General features: G+C 46.1%; 1 protein-coding gene across 5 annotated transcripts in view; it reads right to left on the bottom strand.

Moving 5' to 3' along the window:
• Positions 1–17,419, bottom strand: part of RPH3AL (rabphilin 3A like (without C2 domains)) — a 139,303-nt gene that overhangs the window by 115,910 nt on the left and 5,974 nt on the right. For 2 of the 5 annotated variants that reach the window (XM_027519682.1, XM_027519680.1), the window contains exon 1: positions 2,092–2,207. The exons of 1 other annotated variant lie outside the window; for it this stretch is intronic. The gene's annotated coding sequence lies outside the window, so the exon portion shown is untranslated. Of the gene's footprint in view, positions 1–2,091; positions 2,208–14,647; positions 15,549–17,419 lie in introns of those variants that run through there. 2 more of the 5 variants (XM_027519678.1, XM_027519675.1) reach the window with 2 other exon arrangements.

Below are 17,419 nucleotides of genomic sequence, written 5' to 3'. Positions count from 1 at the left end.
ACTCATGTCCAATTGAGTCAGTGATGCCATCCATCTCATCCTCTGTCATCCCCTTCTCCTCCCGCCTTCAATCATTCCCAGCATCAGGGTCTTTTTAAATGAGTCAGTTCTTTGCATCAGGTGGCCAAAGTACTGGAGTTTCAGCTTCAGCATTAGCCCTTCCAATGAATAGTCAGGACTGACTTCCTTTAGGATGGACTGGTTGGATCTCCTTGAAGATCCATGGGATTCTTCAGGCAAGAATACTGGAGTGGGTTGCCATTCCCTTCTCCATATGTGGCAACTAAAATGGAAACCAAGATTTGCACATGGGGGTGGGAGGGAGGCTCAGGAGGGAGGGGATATGGGTATACCTTGAGTGGATCCACGTTGTACAGCAGAAACTAACAACACTATAAAGCAATTATCCTCCAATTAAAAAATTAAAATTTAAAAAAAGATTTGCACACACACATTTGCACACCTGCTAGTAAGATACACCCTCTCCCACCTCCACCTTGCTAGATCCTACCTCTCCCCGACACCAGCTGACTCTTCCAGGAGCCCTTTCCTTTCTGAGCCTCTCTCTGAATTCCCCCAGCACACTGTTCCCAAAACTTAAGCATCCCCATGCCACCTGCCATCCATACTACTCTTTACTTAATATTTCCCTTTAAGTCACCTCACTCTTTTACTTTATTTATTTTTTTTAAATTTTATTTTATTTTTAAACTTTACATAATTGTATTAGTTTTGCCAAATATCAAAATGAATCCACCACAGGTATACATGTGTTCCCCATCCTGAACCCTCCTCCCTCCTCCCTCCCCATACCATCCCTCTGGGTCGTCCCAGTGCACTAGCCCCAAGCATCCAGTATCGTGCATCGAACCTGGACTGGCATCTTGTTTCACACATGATATTTTACATGTTTCAATGTCATTCTCCCAAATCTTCCCACCCTCTCCCTCTCCCACAGAGTCCATAAGACTGTTCTATACATCAGTGTCTCTTTTGCTGTCTCGTACACCGGGTTATTGTTACCATCTTTCTAAATTCCATATATATGCGTTAGTATACTGTATTGGTGTTTTTCTTTCTGGCTTACTTCACTCTGTATAATAGGCTCCAGTTTCATCCACCTCATTAGAACTGATTCAAATGTATTCTTTTTAATGGCTGAGTAATACTCCATTGTGTATATGTACCACAGCTTTCTTATCCATTCATCTGCTGATGGTCATCTAGGTTGCTGTTTATAATAGCCAGGACATGGAAGCAATCTTTTACTTTATTTTTAAAGCAAACTCCACCACAAAGAGAAAACCATATCGTTTGCTATAAATAGAAGGGAACTTTAAAACAAAAAGTCATGGTCTAAAGCACACGAAAATAAATACCTAATCATTCAAATGTTTGAAGTGCTCATCCGTATAAAACACATATATTACTGTATGCGTGCGTGCTCAGTCCTGACCCGACTCTTGTGGACCCCATGGACCGTAGCCCGCAGGCTCCTCTGTCCCTAGGATTTCCCCAGGCAAGAATACTGGAGTGGATTGCCATTTCCTTCTCCAGGAGATCTACGGACCCAGGGATCAAACCCACATCTCTTACACCTCCTGCATAGCTCTTGGTTTTCCTGGGCCTGTCTCACAGTCGTCTGGAGACTAGACACAGTCTAGCCCCTCTTCCAGTGCCTTCACATCCAATAAAAAATATTTAACAGAAAGTTCCAGTTTGTTCAGTTGTAGTAATGGGGTCCTTTTCTCCCCCTGGCTCTGGGCCCATCTGCTGCCCAACTTTCTTCGAAAGCACACATCCCTTCCTCCATCCACCCCTAACCTCTGCCAGCCTACAGGATGGTACGGAAAGTGTAGCAACTGTCAAGGGGATGCAGGGGTGCTCCTCCCTTCCCCAATCCCTGCCCCCTCTCCCTGGGAAGCTACAGGCCTTGGAGTAACCCAGGAAAAAGCAAGTCAACCATTAACACTGCTCTCCCAGCACAGACACACCCTTCCCGGGAGTTAGCAAAGTTCTAGGAAAAGCCTTGGCTCCGGAAAAAATGAAATCTTCCCATCCCCTCATTGCCAAAGACCCCAAAACACCTACCAGGAACCGAGGGGTCTTGGCTTGGGCCTGGCCCTGCTGGCGTCTAGAAGGAGGCGGGTCCCCTCTCTCCCTCACCACGGGTTGTCAGGGGCGACCCTGATGAAGATCTGAATCACTGGGACTTAAGTCAATAAGTGGCAGCCGGGGAAGGCCCAGCTGGAGCCAAACCAAGGCCTGGATTCTCTGGGTGGACCGACGCCCAGCTGAAGCCAATCCATGGGTGACCAAGTTCCTCCTAATGACATTTTCTAAAGCTGAACAGAGGAGGCTGGGGGGGGGGTGGTGGGGCAGGGGGGCTACAGTGCATGGGGTGGCAAAAGAGTTGGGCACAACTTAGCAACTAAACAACGACAAAGCCGAACAGATGAAGGACATTTCCTATTAGAGGCAGGCCTCTCTTGGGAACGTTTGCATTCCTTTTATTTTTTAAAGTCTCGCCACTTTTACAAGTTTTAAGGACTTTGTTGTTGTTTTTCAAAAGGGCACATTTTACGGAAAAGTATTCAAACTATTCATTTCAGGCAGTGGTCATACATGGGCGTCAGCATCTCATGACTTCCTGAAACTTCAACTGCTGGGGGTGGGACATCCATCCGGGCGTAGCTCCCTACGAAGAAGGTAAGCTGAAGGCCAGATAACGTGACCAATGACTCCAATGCCCCGGCCTCCCACGGGCAGCTCGAGGAGGGCAAGGGTCATGCAGGGAGGAGCTGACACCTGCCTGTAAGGCTAAGGAAGGTGACAAAGATCCCCTTGTTGACTTTTCAGAGTGCAAACAAGCTAATGACAGGAAGAAAGGTGGTGAGAAGGAAAACACCACATCGAGCACCTAATCCCCGATGGGGAACAAGAGCAGGTGCTGCTAGGCAGGCGGGATGGACGTCATCGTGAGGAGTCCTAGGGGGTGCCCTGTGTCTCTCGGGGGCTATGTGCCTATCAGTGGAACGAGGAGGGGGTGGATAAAGGGGGCGTATTCCAACCTAGGCCAGAGAGACTCTGCTCTTGTCAGGTCCCTATAATGGATTTTCAGGGAAGATAGCCTTTGAAGAAAAGATTCTGTAGCTAAAAATGTTGAGAAGTGCTAATGTGTGAGCCCGGTCGTATCACGCAGGAGAGTGCCACGCAAGTCTGAGTCTGTGGAAAGCAGCTGCTAAATACCCAGGTGTGCCAGAGACCAGCTGGTCCTTCATCCCGAGTGGAAGCTCTGACTTGAGGAGGAGCAACAGGAGTGGACCTCCTCCACCAGGGCCAGCCTGGCCGCTCTGCCCTCCTCCTGGCAGGACCACAGGCTGGAGACTGCAGGTGACGCCAGTCAGGCTGAGTCACATGTCCAGATAAGAGACTCAAACCTCCATAGCGATGGGGGCCAAGTGCAGACCCCAGAGCCAGGTGTGTGCACACAGGGTGCAGAGGTCAAAGAGAGCTGAAATGTGGTGTCAGGGACTGGAGGCGGCCTCTGGGACAGACACGTGGAGAGAGGTTGGTTTCCACGTGCTCCCAGAAGCTTGCTGCACAGAAAGGCCGGCTGAGTTTGCAAGTCCAGGATGGAACAGACCTCAGGAAGGGAACAGCCTGAGAGTACATCTCCACTTAGGAGGGAAAAGCACAGATGGCACCCTAAAAGCTGCCTTCAGGTGGCTGCTGCCCACATGCCAAGGCCGGGGCCTCTGCTGGCCTTCCACGGGACGTATTACACATTCTGTCCTCCCAGCAGTCCTCTCTGCGAAGGACTCCTCCTCAGTGCCGAGGAAATCGTGCCCAGTCCTTCTGGGAGGGAGAAATGGTCCCTCCCTCCTCTTCCTCAGGGTGAAAGTGGGCTTGACGATTAGAACATTCCTACCCCCAGGGCACAGTCACAGGGTCAGGGCTGGCAGGTGACCTAGGACCAGCCATACAGAGTCTTCCCTGAGCTCTCACCGGAGTTACTGAGAAATACTCTTTCCCTGTGATAGCAAGCTGTGAGAATAATGTTGGCCTGGGACAGCCAGTACTACCTTGCTGCCACTTGGAAACATCCTGAGAATAAAGCCCAGCACAGCCGAGAGATGGAGATAGATAATCCTGATGGTGTTAGCAACTGCTGGATCCAGCCATGCCTGAATCAGTCCTTTGATCCCCAACTTGCCAGGTCCACCGAGTCCCCTTTTCAGTGAAACTAGTTTGAGTTGGGTCTTTGCCATTTGCAAATGGGACTCCTGAGTAAGTCACCTACCCAGGAGCAGGAAGGAGTGAGAATGCACTGCATGTACTAACCAAACTCATCATCACCTTGATGGGTTCCTCTAACTGACACCTAGACGTAGTTTATGGCAAACACACCTCCAATGGACAAGACACGGTGTCCACTCCTGCAGAGGTGCTTGTCACAACTTCCTGTGGCTCTCCATTCAGAATTGCCCAATGACTCCTGACACCACCATTGCCCCCAGCGCTGGAATAGCACATGGTTTCGTCCTGTATGCCAGCTCCACATTGCCGGTAATGGCTGCCTGAAGGGCTGCAAGGCTCTCTCTGGCCTCACTGGGAAAGGGTGGAGATTGAATGGTGATGTCTGGCATGAGAGGAGGAACAGAGAGTATCGGTACATGTGCCATGTATTTCCCTTGCCCCTCAGGACCTCGTAGATCACCACCCAGGCAAGAAATTTCCTTCAAATCTAATTGCCTGGAAAAGCCCTCAGCGTCTGGTCTTCTGCTCCTTATGGACCCCATGAACCGTGTAAATAATACAATTTTTTCCCCCTGTGCTGATCACTCATTAGCTCAGAGTTAAATCTGTGGTTCAACCATAGTAAACCATGCACAGCTCAATGGCCTGAATATATAGCCTAACTCTCGCCCCGGTTGTGACCTTCCAGTAAATTCAGGTTTCTCCTGACCTTATTTTTATGGGTTCCTATTAATTACATGGGCTTCCCAGGTGACACAGTGGTAAAGAATCAACCTCCCAAAGCAGGAGATGCAAGAGACCTGGGTTTGATCCCTGGGTTGGGAAGATCCCCTGGAAAAGGAAATGGCAACCACTCCAGTATTCTTGCCTGGAGAATCCCACGGACAGAGGAGCCTGGTGGGGTTAGAATTCGGGGCTCACAGTCCAGGGGCTCACAAAAGAGTAACACACAACTTAGCAACTAAACAACAACAGAAACACATATACAAACAAATATAAAAAATATCTACACACAACTCTGGCATTAAGTATCTACTTTAGCTTTTTATTATAAATATGCATTTCTCTAGTTTCTTATATATGCAAGGTATATAGAGAAATAGATATTCTTGTTCGTATCTCAATTCCTTTATAGAAAAAGATGGAGGCATAAATGGAAAGATGGATGGATGACAGGAAAACCAGGAAGAATAAGCCACTGTCTGTGCCTGAGAGAATTCAGAAGATCCTTCCACTCTGTTGTGAACAGAGTCCAGGATCTAAGATTGGAAGACAGGCTTTCAATCCCAGCTCTGACCGGCTGTGTGGCTGTGAGGGGGAAAAACACCTCACACACCCAGTTCATCCCATGCCCAGCCAGCCTGAAGGTTTATCAGCTATTAAATGCATATAAAACAATCTGCCCTACTTCCCTCACTAGATTATAACAGAAATTAAACGTGGTGGTTCATGACTGCTAATCAGAGGTAAGGCACCAGCCGTGTGCATGCTGCCAGCATCATTATCAGCATCGGAAAGAACACGCCAGGCAGTAAGCGCACGGCCGTGGTCAGAAGAGGGCCAGCCGCACAGCTCCTAGAAGTGCTGCAAGGAATTCAAAGAGAAATGAGCCTTTGGAACCCACATCTGCAGGCAGGATCCTTCCCTGCCTCCCACTCTGATGTCTGAGAGAGCTCCCGAGTAAAGGACTTCAATTCTCTGCTCCTCACAGCAAGAGAAAAAGCCCCATCCAGGATCAACCCCCTTCTTAGCCCTGGAAATGGGCCCAGGCATGAAGGGCCTGGGGCTCCCGGTGCCCTCCTCCCTCTCCCGACCACAGCATCCCTGGCACAAAGGGCCGACGGCACAGCACACGTCACCTGCGGGCCTCCTGAAAGCAGTGAGCTGAGGCTGGAAGCCGTGGGGTTGGGGGCGTGATTGGCAGCTGACCCTCACACCTGCCTCCCGCCGGACCTCACCGCTGCCTGTCCCTTCCTGTCCCCAATCAGAGGCCCATTTAGTCCACAATCACCAGGGTTTCCAGGCACCTGAATCAGCACCACTGAGTTTCAAGCAGCAGGTGAAAATGAGACAATGATAATAACTGGGTTCCTTTTCAACAAGCTTTTCAGCAGGGCGTGAGCTAGACCTTGCTTTTCTGGGGAAGCGGACAGAATTCACAAAGGTAGGAAGACTAATTCTAAATTCTGGAATGTTCCCTGCCTGGTGAAGAATTGAAAGTGAAGGCCCAGGGGGAGGGGAGGTGGACAGTCAGAGGGCTGTTGACAAATAAACTCAAGTGACAAAATAAGGTCTCGTGCAGTTTAGGAGCAGATCCATCCTCGGCAGGGTGTTCTCCAAAGTCGGGGTGGAGGGACCCTTGCCATAGGCCACTTGCATTCCATCAGCTGCCCCTTCTTCCCCCTGGCTTCATTGTGGACTCCAGAATCCCCAAGTTTACACAGGAACTAGTGGCTCTTCCAGGGGTACACTCAGTCCAAGCTGGTATATTAGAGGTCCCTTCCTTGAGAATCAAGGAAAGTGGCTGAGAGACTGCAGTCTCAAATCAACTGCTCTCTGGAACAGTGAGATGCAAATGAACGGAGCTGATGGAGGGGTCATGCTCCCCAGGTGGAAATGCCCGGAAAAGAGAAAGGTGGTCTGCAGTGAGAGCCAGGAGAGGAGAGCTGAAATAGCAGCTGAGCAAAGACAAGGCGGAGAGAGGGCTCCTGGGCCTTCCTCTGACCCGTGTGCTCGGTCCAGCCCTGCCCGGGGCCTGGGCTTCTGTGAGACACTCCAGTGTCCTGGCAACAAATGCCCATTTCCACTGTTTGCAGTGAGGCCAGCCCTAGTGAGCCACAAGTTCTATTTAGCCTGATTAATACAATGTCCATTTCCCTCCCCCCAGCTCGTTAAGCGTGGAGCGGAGATCTCAGCCGCTCTCTGGGCTGATTAAGAATATATGAAAGTGTGGTTGCTTAGTTGTGTCCGACTCTTTGCCACCCCATAGGCTATTACGTGCCAGGCTCTTCTGTCATGGAATTCTCCAGGCAAGGATGTGGGAGTAGGTTGCCATGCCCTCCTCCAGGGACTCTTCCAGACCAGGAATCAAACCCCAGGTCTCCTGCACTGCAGGCAGATTCTTTACCATATGAGCCACCAGGGAAGCCCTTAAGACTACCTGCTATTGCTGCTGAGTTGCTTCAGTCGTGTCAGGCTCTGTGGGACCCCATAGACGGCAGCCCACCAGGCTCCTCCATCCCTGGGATTCTCCAGGCAAGAGTACTGGAGTGGGGTGCCATTGCCTTCTCCATAAGACTACCTGGCAGTGGGGATGCAAATCAGTGGCCCGTGAGAGAAGGGGTTGCAGTACCAGAGGGACTCAGGTCTGGCTCCATCTAGTGGGGTGACCTTGAACTATAACCTCCCTGATGGGCAGGTTTTTCTCACTTGGGCTGCCGCAGATGCCTCCTAAATCCACTCCTGGCCCTCTCCAATCTGTCTGCATCACATAGTCACAAAGAGCTCTTCGAAATGCCAGCCATTTGGAACCATTAGGGAAACCACCAGCTGAGTCTTCTAGAGGTGCCCTCAGCCCAAACTGGCATATTGAGGTCCCTTCTTTGAGAAGCTAGGAAATTGGCTAAGAGAGTGAAGTCTCAATTCAACTGCTCTCTGGAATAATAAGATGCAAATTTAGGAGTTCACAGAGGGGCCATTTTCTCCAGGTGGAAATGCCCAGGGAAGAGAAAGCACCTATGAAACCATCCATGGAAACCCCCCAGTGACTTTCTACTATTCTGATGATAAAACTGAAGACTGCCCACGCCAGCCCAGCCCACGCAGGGCCTCTGTAACACATTACACTCTTTCCCCTTGGGGTTGCAGACACCCTGATACTCCTCCCTGGAGAATGCTTCCCCTGATTCTGCCTCTCCCCAACCCCCTTTTACTCAATTACCTCTTTTTATTCTTTTTATTAACATCATTATTGCAATTTAACTTATGTACTATAAACTTCACCTTATTAAAATGTACAATTCAGCGGTTTTAGTATATTCACAGTTATACAGCCATTACCACCATCTCATTCTAGAACATTTTCATCAGCCCTGAAAGAAACCCTGTACCCATTAGCGGTCATTCCCCATCCCTCCCTCTCCTCAGCCCCGGGAAACCATGAATCTACTTTCTGTCTCTATAGGTTTGCATATTCTGGACATTTCATAGAAATGGAATCACATAATATGTGGTATTGTCTCTATTTCCTTATTTTGTGCTCTAATCTTTATTACTTTTTTCCTTCTGCTTGCTTTAGATTTAGTTTGCTCTTTTCCCCCCCTAGTTTCTTAAAGTGGAAGAAGGCTACTGGTTTTAAGTCTTCATCTTTAAATATATATTTATTTATTTATTTGGCTGTGCTGGGTCTTGGTTGCGGCATGTGGGAGCTAGGTCCCTGACCAGGGATGGAACCCAGGCCCCCTGCTTTGGGAGCGCAGAGCCTTAGCCACTGGATCACCAGGGAAGTCCCCGCATAGGCATTTTAGATTCCATACAGGGACCTCTCACTCCCCACTTTCCCCCTTCACTAAATTATCCCCCATCACCCTGTCAGGGGTGACCCAGCTTACCACATGACACCCAAACCTGCATCCCAGCCCACAAGGTCCTTTTACAGGAAACAAGAAGAGTTTCCCTTGGTCGGGGAGCATCTCTTCCACCTGTTGGAAAATGGCTGTCATGAACTAATAACACTAAATCAAGACACTATACGGCCATGTGTGAGAAAGTCGCCACAAACGGAAACCCTACTCCGTGTGGTGCCCTCATAAGGCTCTCAACCCGCGAAAATGACTTTGGCAGAGCCACCACGATGTCCACAGTCACCTGCAGCTCTGGCCAAGCAAGATGCTCAAAGCAGCTAGTAACCTGCTCCGCAGAACTCTGCCAATGCAGAGATCACGTGTTCAAGAACTGCGTCCACTTTCTGCCATGCTCAAGTAGAAAATGGAAGGTCCTAACAAGCCCAGGAAGTAGGATAAAGGCCTTCGAGTCCAGGTTGGGGTCATCAGCCCCTAAGCAGTGACTTCTGCAAACGAGGAAAACCACCAGCAGGGTTAGAACCGGCAGGGAGAGGTCACCGCAGGAACAGACTCAAGAGAAGCAAAGGAATGAAACCTGGGAAACACGGACAGAGCTCAGTGGCTGCTCTAAGATGTGGCCTGGGCTGATCTCCCACCATTTGGAGTTAGAATTTTGCATTCATCTCTGACCTTTTCTTGGAGAATCTAACTCATGGCACCGTCCCCTGATCAAACACCTGCCCACACCCTGATATTAATGAGGACAAGAGCTGACAACACTTAGACCAGTTGAAATTGGGTCGTTCCCTGTCACTAATCCGCGTGATTTGATGACATTAAAAAAAGAAACCAGAAGACAATTCTTTTTTACTTGTAAATGAGGCTGCACTTAAAGCAGAATAATTTCCAAGTCGAGCTTTCTTAGGGGAAGGGTCCCTGCAGGATGGTGCAAAAGAACTCGGGATCTAGCCCTTGTTTTCTGATTACAGTACCGAACACTCCCTCATCGAACCCCCCTCAACCCGCCCTCTACATCGAAGAGAAATAAACTGGTTTCCAAAAATGAAGTTCGGAAAATAATAGACACTCCTACACGTCACCTACATTAAGCCAGCGTTCTCTATTAACTTTCCACTGGGGACCGAGAGAAAATTGTTTCAAAACTGGGAACTAAATTTAAGGTTGGGGTCGGGGGGGGAAACAACCTTCACCAAGCCCAAAGCTTTGAAGTAGATTTGCTTGAAGTAGATTTGCCTCATACTTTTAAAAGTTAGAGGTAAAGTGACTACTTGTTTGAGAGGTCACCTTGTCACATCAGCCCAGGAATTATGGGCTCAAATGGGGTCATGGAAAAATTCAAGGACTGGGCTTCCCGGGTGGCTCAATATAAAGAATCCACCTGCCAGTACAAGAGACACAGGTTTGATCCCTGGCCTGGGAAGATTCCACGTGCCTTGGAGCAGCTAAGCCCAGGCACCACAGAGCCTCAGAGCCACAATTACTGAGTCCATGTGCAGCAACCACTGAAGCCCACGCACCCTAGAGCCCTGCTCTGCAACAAGAGAAGCCACCACCACGAGAAGCCCACGCACTGAAACAAGAGTAGCCCTTGCTCTCTGCATCTAGAGAAAAGCCCTCACAGCTACGAAGACCAGCACAGCCAATAAATAAATAAATACAATTCTTTTTAAAATTTAAGGATTGGTTAAAGACAGCTTCTACTCTGAGTTTTAGCAATAGGACAGACACGTTCCACCAAATTTTTGGTGCTATCTGTGGGGCACACGGCACAAAACAGGATTCTTGGATTTTGCAAGCAACAGAAACCAGGTGTGGCTGACTTAAGCAGAAAGGGATTTACTGACGGGATACCTCATAGCTGGGAAATAATGGGAAGGCTAAAGATCCTGACATGGAAGACAAGAACCCTGGCAGCTATAGGGTCTGAGCCTCAAGGTCTAATCAGCTGCTACCGCGAGAATAAGAGGCTCCAATATCCTTTCCCTTCCTGCTTCACTCTGCTTAGATTTCAGATCCCAGAAAGAATGATCCAGCAGAGTAGCCCAGCTTGGGTCAACATCCCACCCCTTGACCTGGGTGATGGCTACCTAGCTGTGCTTGCTTTGTAAAAATTTAGACAAGCAATATATTTAGAGTTTATGCTGTTTTCTGAACGGATCTTAAGATTTTTTTTTTTTAAATGTGGACCATTTTTAAAGTCTTTAGTGAACTTGTTACAATATTGTTTCTGTTTCATGTTTTGGTTTTTCCTCTGAGAGGCATGTTGGATTTCAGCTCCCCAACCAGGGATTGAACTAGCATCCTCTGCATTGGAAGGTGAAGTCTTAGCTACTGGACCACCAAGGAAGTCCCCTGTATGGATCTTACACATCAATAAAGCACAAAGTTACACCTAACCAGCAATTCCACCCCTAATAAAAGTAAAACCTGGAAGAGAAATAATACATAAAATGGAAAACATAAATCAGCAAGAATACTTATGGCCACTCCATTTATAATAGCCTAAAACTAAAAACAGTCTGAGGCTCTATGAACAGGTAAATGGATAAGCAAATAGTACATATTCAGACAGTGGAATACTGCTCAGCAATAAAAAGGAAGCAACTAAAACTAAAAAAAAAAAAAATGGAAGCAACTACTGATGCACACAAGAGCCAACTCATTGGAAAAGACCCAGATGCTGGGAAAGATTGAAGGCAAAAAGAGAAGGGGGAAACAGAGGATGAGATGGTTAGATAGCATCACTGACTCAATGAACACGGATATGGGCAAAATCTGGGAGACAGTGGAGGGTAGAGGAGCCTGGCGGGCTGTGGTCCATGGGATCAGAGTCAGGCGTGACTTAGCAGCTGAACAACAACTTGTACACATACAACAGGGAAGAACCCTAAAACATGATGTCAAGTCAGAGTGAAAGAAGCCTTGACAAAAGAGTACATGTGATTCCATCTATATGAAGTTCTAGCATGAGCAAAACTGATCTGGAAAAAAAATCAGAATGGTTGCTTCTAAGGAAGCCGGGAAAGGATTGCCTGGGAAGAGGCACGAGGGACCTTTCTAGGGTGATGGTCATGTTCTCTGTTTTGAAAGGGGTCTGGCTTGCATGGGGATATGCTTTTATCTGAGCTCTTCTGATGACACACATAAGATCTGTATATTTCACTGTTATGCACACTTTACCACAAAAGAAAAGAATAAACAAATACTGAGATCCAGTTAATGATAAGCTTGCTGAAGTATTTGACAGTTTCATCCATCAAAAGATGCTATTAAGATGGTGAATAAGTCAGCCACACACCAAGTATTGCACCACATAATAAACAAAGGATTAGTATCAGAACTGGCAATAACCTAATAGGAAAAAAATGGGTAAAGAAAAGTATGGGTGTGTAAATGAGTCAACCCATAGCCCGTAAACACATTCCATCTGAGCAGTAATCATCAAAACAACAGTTTAAACCACAGTGAGATACTGGCTCACTCTTAACAGAGTGGCAGGAGCTAAAGGTGTGGATGATACTAAAGATGATGAGGACATAGAGCAACAAGCCCTCTTGTCCAGGGCTGGAGAGAGAACCAAGAAAGAAGATAACATACAGCCTGCGACCCTGTGATTCTGCTCTATACATCCTAGAGAAACACACCGAAAAGAACCGTGGTAACAGCAAGGAAAAGTGGAGACAACGCAAATGTCCATCAATAAGTGGAGGGGGATAAAAACTGGATCACTTTGCAGCAGCAGTTAAAAAAAAGAGAAAGGAATGAACTGTAACTGCACATACCAGCATGAATCTCAAGAACACACACATGGATCAATGAAAAAATGGAATACAGCATGATTCCATTTATAAAAGGTGAAAAGTATACAAACTTTAAAAACACACTGTTAAAGACATAAACCTACATGGTAAAGCAATAGAGAATAGCAAGCTAATAATGATAAGAGAGAATTCAGGTTAGTGTATCCCCTGGGGATGAGGAGAGTGCAGGTCACATGTGAAGAAAGGCATAAAAGCAATTTCCAAAGGGCTGTTGATACTGTTTCTTCCATTAGCTGGGCACATGCCTGCTTTATTGTTGTTGCTGACTCCTTGCGACCCCATGGACTGCAGTCCAGGCTCCTCTGTCAATGGGATTTCCCAGGCTAGAATACTGGAGTGAGTTGCTATTTCCTTCTCCAGGAGATCTTCCTGACCCAGGGATCAAACCCACGGCTCATGAATTGGCAGGCAGACTCTTTACCACTGAGCCACCTGGAAAGCCGCCTGCTTTATTATTCTTTAAACTGTACATATATGTTTTATATGCATATAGATCTATTTCACAATGATTTTTCAATCAAATATTTTCTTATAGTCCAACAATTTCCAGTTAAAGACTGGGGGCGGGGGGAAAATAATCATATTCCCTAGCAACAAGAAACATAAAACTCCTAGGAACAAACTTGACAAGAAATGTTCACAACCCTCATAAAAAATCTATGAAACTTTAGTGAGTGCTATAAAAAAAGAGAGAATGACAGGAAGACATCAATCAATATGGGACAGACTATATTTCTAGAGAGGAAAACTCACTATCATTATTATTTTATAAATTTAATATCATTCTAAATTAGATTCTAATGGTATGTGCAGAAGAGCAATAAAATGATTATAAATTTCATAGGAAAGAATGAATAAATGGGCAAATGTAACCAAGGGACTGTTGAGAAAGGATCTGTACTTCCAGGGGCTAACTATGAAAAGTCATAATTTAAAAAGTGTGATAGTGGGATCTCCCTGGTGGTTCAGTGGTTAACAACCTGAGTGTCCAATGCAAGGGGTGCAAGTTCAATTCCTGGTCAGGGAACTAAGATGGGGGAAGAAAAAGAGGTCAGTTAATGAAAAATGAGGAAACCTAGAAGTTCATATTTTGTGCATGATAATAAAGCTAACATTTAGAGTCAGTTGGGGGAAGGAGGAAGGAAATCTAGCATCCAAGACCAAAATCTATTAACCTAGTAACACAGGTTATTGGACCTGGGAGGCTAAGGGAAAAGAGGGGAGGGAGATGCTCATGTTTTGCCTTTTTGAATTTTGAATAACATGTACAATTGACCGTGAGTACAGTGGAGGGTGGTGTCCGGGGCATCAACTCCCATGCTTTTGAAAATTCCCTTATAACTTTACAGTCAGCCCTCGATATCCATGGTTCTGCATCCACAGATTGAACCAACCATGGGTTATGTAGTATGATAGTACTTCTTTAGTGAAAAAAAAAAAAAAAATCCATGCGTAAGTAGACCCACAGAGTTCAAACACATGTTCAAGGGTCAACTGAATAGTCCAAAGAAATTTAAAAAAAATTTTTTTTAGCAGCGCCACACAGCATGTGGGATCTTAGTTCCCTGACTAGGCATCGAACCCATGCCCTCTGCATTAAAAGCATGGAGTCTTAACCACTGAACCATCAGGGAAGTCCCTTAAGTTTAAATTTCAAATACAAGTGGTAGGAAAAGCAATTGAACCAAAAAAAAAAAACTGGTGCACAATTTGGAAAGAAATAAAATCAGGCTTTTATACCTAAACCAAAATAAAGTTTGGTAGAATTAGAGTTGAATGTAAAAGAGAGAGCTAAATGGAAAAGCTGACACCATATAAAGAACTAGAAGAAAATACAGGTGAATACTTACCTGAGCTTGGGGTGGGAGAGACATTTCAAATCCAAACGCAAGGGAATAAATCATAAAAGGACTAACCACATGCATCAATCTGCTGGGGCTACAAAAACAAAATATCATAAACGGGGCAGCTTACAGAACAGACCTTTATTTCTCACAGTTCAAGGTCAAGGTGCCAGGCAATTCAGGTCCTGGTGAGGGCTCTCTTCCTGGCCTGGAGGCAGCCGCCTTCCTGCTGTGTGTCCACGTGGCCTTTCCTCAGGACATGTGTCAGGACAGAGAGAGAAAGAGAGAGCTCTCGGCCATCTCTTCTTATACGGGCACTAATTCCATCATGAGGGCCCCACCCTCATGGCCTTGTCTAACCCTAAATACCTCCCAAACACCCCATTCCCAATACTATCACATTGGAATTAGGGCCTCAACATGTGCATTTCAGGAGAACACAAACATTCAGTCCACAATACCACATAAACATCAGAAACTTCTCTATGTTTAAAAGTGGTAATAGAAAAACAAACACTAGATTGAGAAGAAAATGTGTTACATAGATGACAGTCACTATTCCTATGGGTAAGTAAATGTTAAATAAAACATAGGTTAGAAAATCATTGATACAGAATGATCTCAAATTTTAAACATTAAACATGTTTATCGCTGGAGGCTGAGAATCACAGATGTTAATATTTTTCTTTGTGCTTTTGTATGTTTCTAAATTTTCTAAAATGGATATGAACTCCTTCTAAGATTCAACAAAATGACTGTTGTTTTTAAAAAGTGTCACATCGTGGTCAAGCAATATCCGAGACAGAGGGTCCAGTTCTGCAAAACATTAGAGGAGGACGGTTGATGAGCAAGGTGTCCTGCAAGCCTAGAGTGTGATCCGTATCACCAGGAACCCCAAACAGAGGCAAGTCCTTCTCCCCAGAGGAGGCAGGCATGATGAGACTCTTGCACCAGTGAAAATTCTTCCCCGTGGAAAAGGGTTGAAGCTCCAATGCTTTAGTTACCTGATGCGAAGAGCCGACTCATTGGAAAAGACCCTGATGCAGGGAAAGATTGAGGGCAAAAGGAGAAGGGGGCAACAGAGGACGAGATGGTTGGATGGCATCACCGACTCAAGGGGCATGAGTTTGATCAAGCTCTGGGAGATGGTGAAGGACAGGGAAGCCTCGTGTCCTGCAGTCCATGGGGTTCCAAAGAATTAGACATGACTTAGCCACTGAACAACAATGGAAGAGGGAAGATTTATTTGATATGGCTCCAAAGAGACAGACCCAGACCCAGAATGACAAAGAGGCAGATCTCAGCTCAAAAGAGGGAAGAATTTCTATCTCTATGAGCTGCCACAAAATGCAAAGCACCGAACAGTGAACTTTGTGTCACGATCCACCCAGGACTCAGGGATGAATGGAGGAAGACTTCTTAGATCAGGAAGAGGGGGGTAAATTAGACATTAATTTTTAATCATATAATTACTTTCCCTTTAAAAAATTTAAAACAGATTGTATACTTAAAATGGATGACTTCAGGTATTTAAATTATACATCAATGAAATTGTTTTTAAAAGTTTAAATATCACAGAGAAGGTGAAATTTCTCTTTGATCATCCCCCCAACACATACACACACACACACACACACACCAAATGCTGGTGCCCTTCCCTGTGCATAATAGCTATTGTAAGTTTGGAGTGCCTTTTTATGGACATTTTAATATGCTTTTACATATAGGTATATGTTATATATATTTACTTGTGATACTTGGGTGTGCTTAGTTGAGTCCGACTCTTTGCGACCCCATGGACTGTAGAGCCCGCCGGCTCCTCTGTCCACGGAATTTTCCAGGCAAGAATACTGGAGTGGGTTGCCATTTCCTCCTCCAGGGGATCTTCCCCGCCCAGGGATGGAACTCGTGTCTCCTGCATTACAGGCAGATTCTTTACCTGCTGTGTCATCACGATCTGTATTCATATAAAGTACAGCGGACTATGTGAAAACATCTCTCTAAGAGGCATCATAATGTACTTATCACTTTGAAATTTGCTTTCTTCACCTTATAATCTTAGAGATTCATCATTATTGTTATAGGAAGACCCAACCAATTCTTTCTCAAAGCTGCATAAGACTCCCAGGTATGAAAATGTGAGCTGATGTAGCTGAAACTATTCCACCACAGGCAAACATTCAAATGTGTAACAGTTTTTCACTTCAGACTGCAAACCGCCACAAAGGCCATCCTAGAACTTTCCACCTGTGCACACACACCAGGCTTCCTTTAGGGCAGATCCTGAGAAGGAAAATCCCTGTGATGTAGGGCAGATGCTGTTTTACTCTAACAGGTCCTGCCTAATTGCTGCCCAAGCCTTAGATCCCAAGGTTTTAAAAACCTGATCCCCGTGAAATGTCTTGTCAGTTTCAGCTCAGTGTTTCAGCCTACCTGGCATATTCTGCACTTGATTTTGCTCCACTGATCTTTAACTATTCAAATCACCATCCAACCATGAGATGGGCTGCCATGGTCATTGGCAGCACAGAAGCCAAAGGCCACCTTCCTGGCTTCTCATGGAGAAGACTCTTAAATGGGGAAGAGGCCCTTCCAAGCTTCTGTGAATCAAAGGATGCTCTACCAGTAAATGAAAGGGGATGAGGGCTGAGAAAGAGAAACTGTACAAACCCTGGTATCAACTCAACTGCTTGGATGTTGTTGTTCGGCCACTAACTCGTGTCTGACTCTTTGCAACTCCGTGGACTGCAGCACGCCAGCCTTCCTTGTTCTTCCCTATTCTCCCAGAGTTTGCTCAAACTTATGTCCATTCAGTCGGTGATGTTATCCAACCATTTCATCTTCTGTTGCTCTCTTCCCCTTCTTCTTGGATGGGCCAAGCCCAAAGATGAAAATGCATCAAGATGTTTAA

Source organism: Bos indicus x Bos taurus, chromosome 19 (genome assembly GCF_003369695.1).
Source record: "Bos indicus x Bos taurus breed Angus x Brahman F1 hybrid chromosome 19, Bos_hybrid_MaternalHap_v2.0, whole genome shotgun sequence".
Lineage (NCBI taxonomy): Eukaryota > Metazoa > Chordata > Mammalia > Artiodactyla > Bovidae > Bos > Bos indicus x Bos taurus.
Note: the sequence above shows the minus strand (reverse complement) of the source record. Positions and strands in the feature narration are given on the sequence as shown.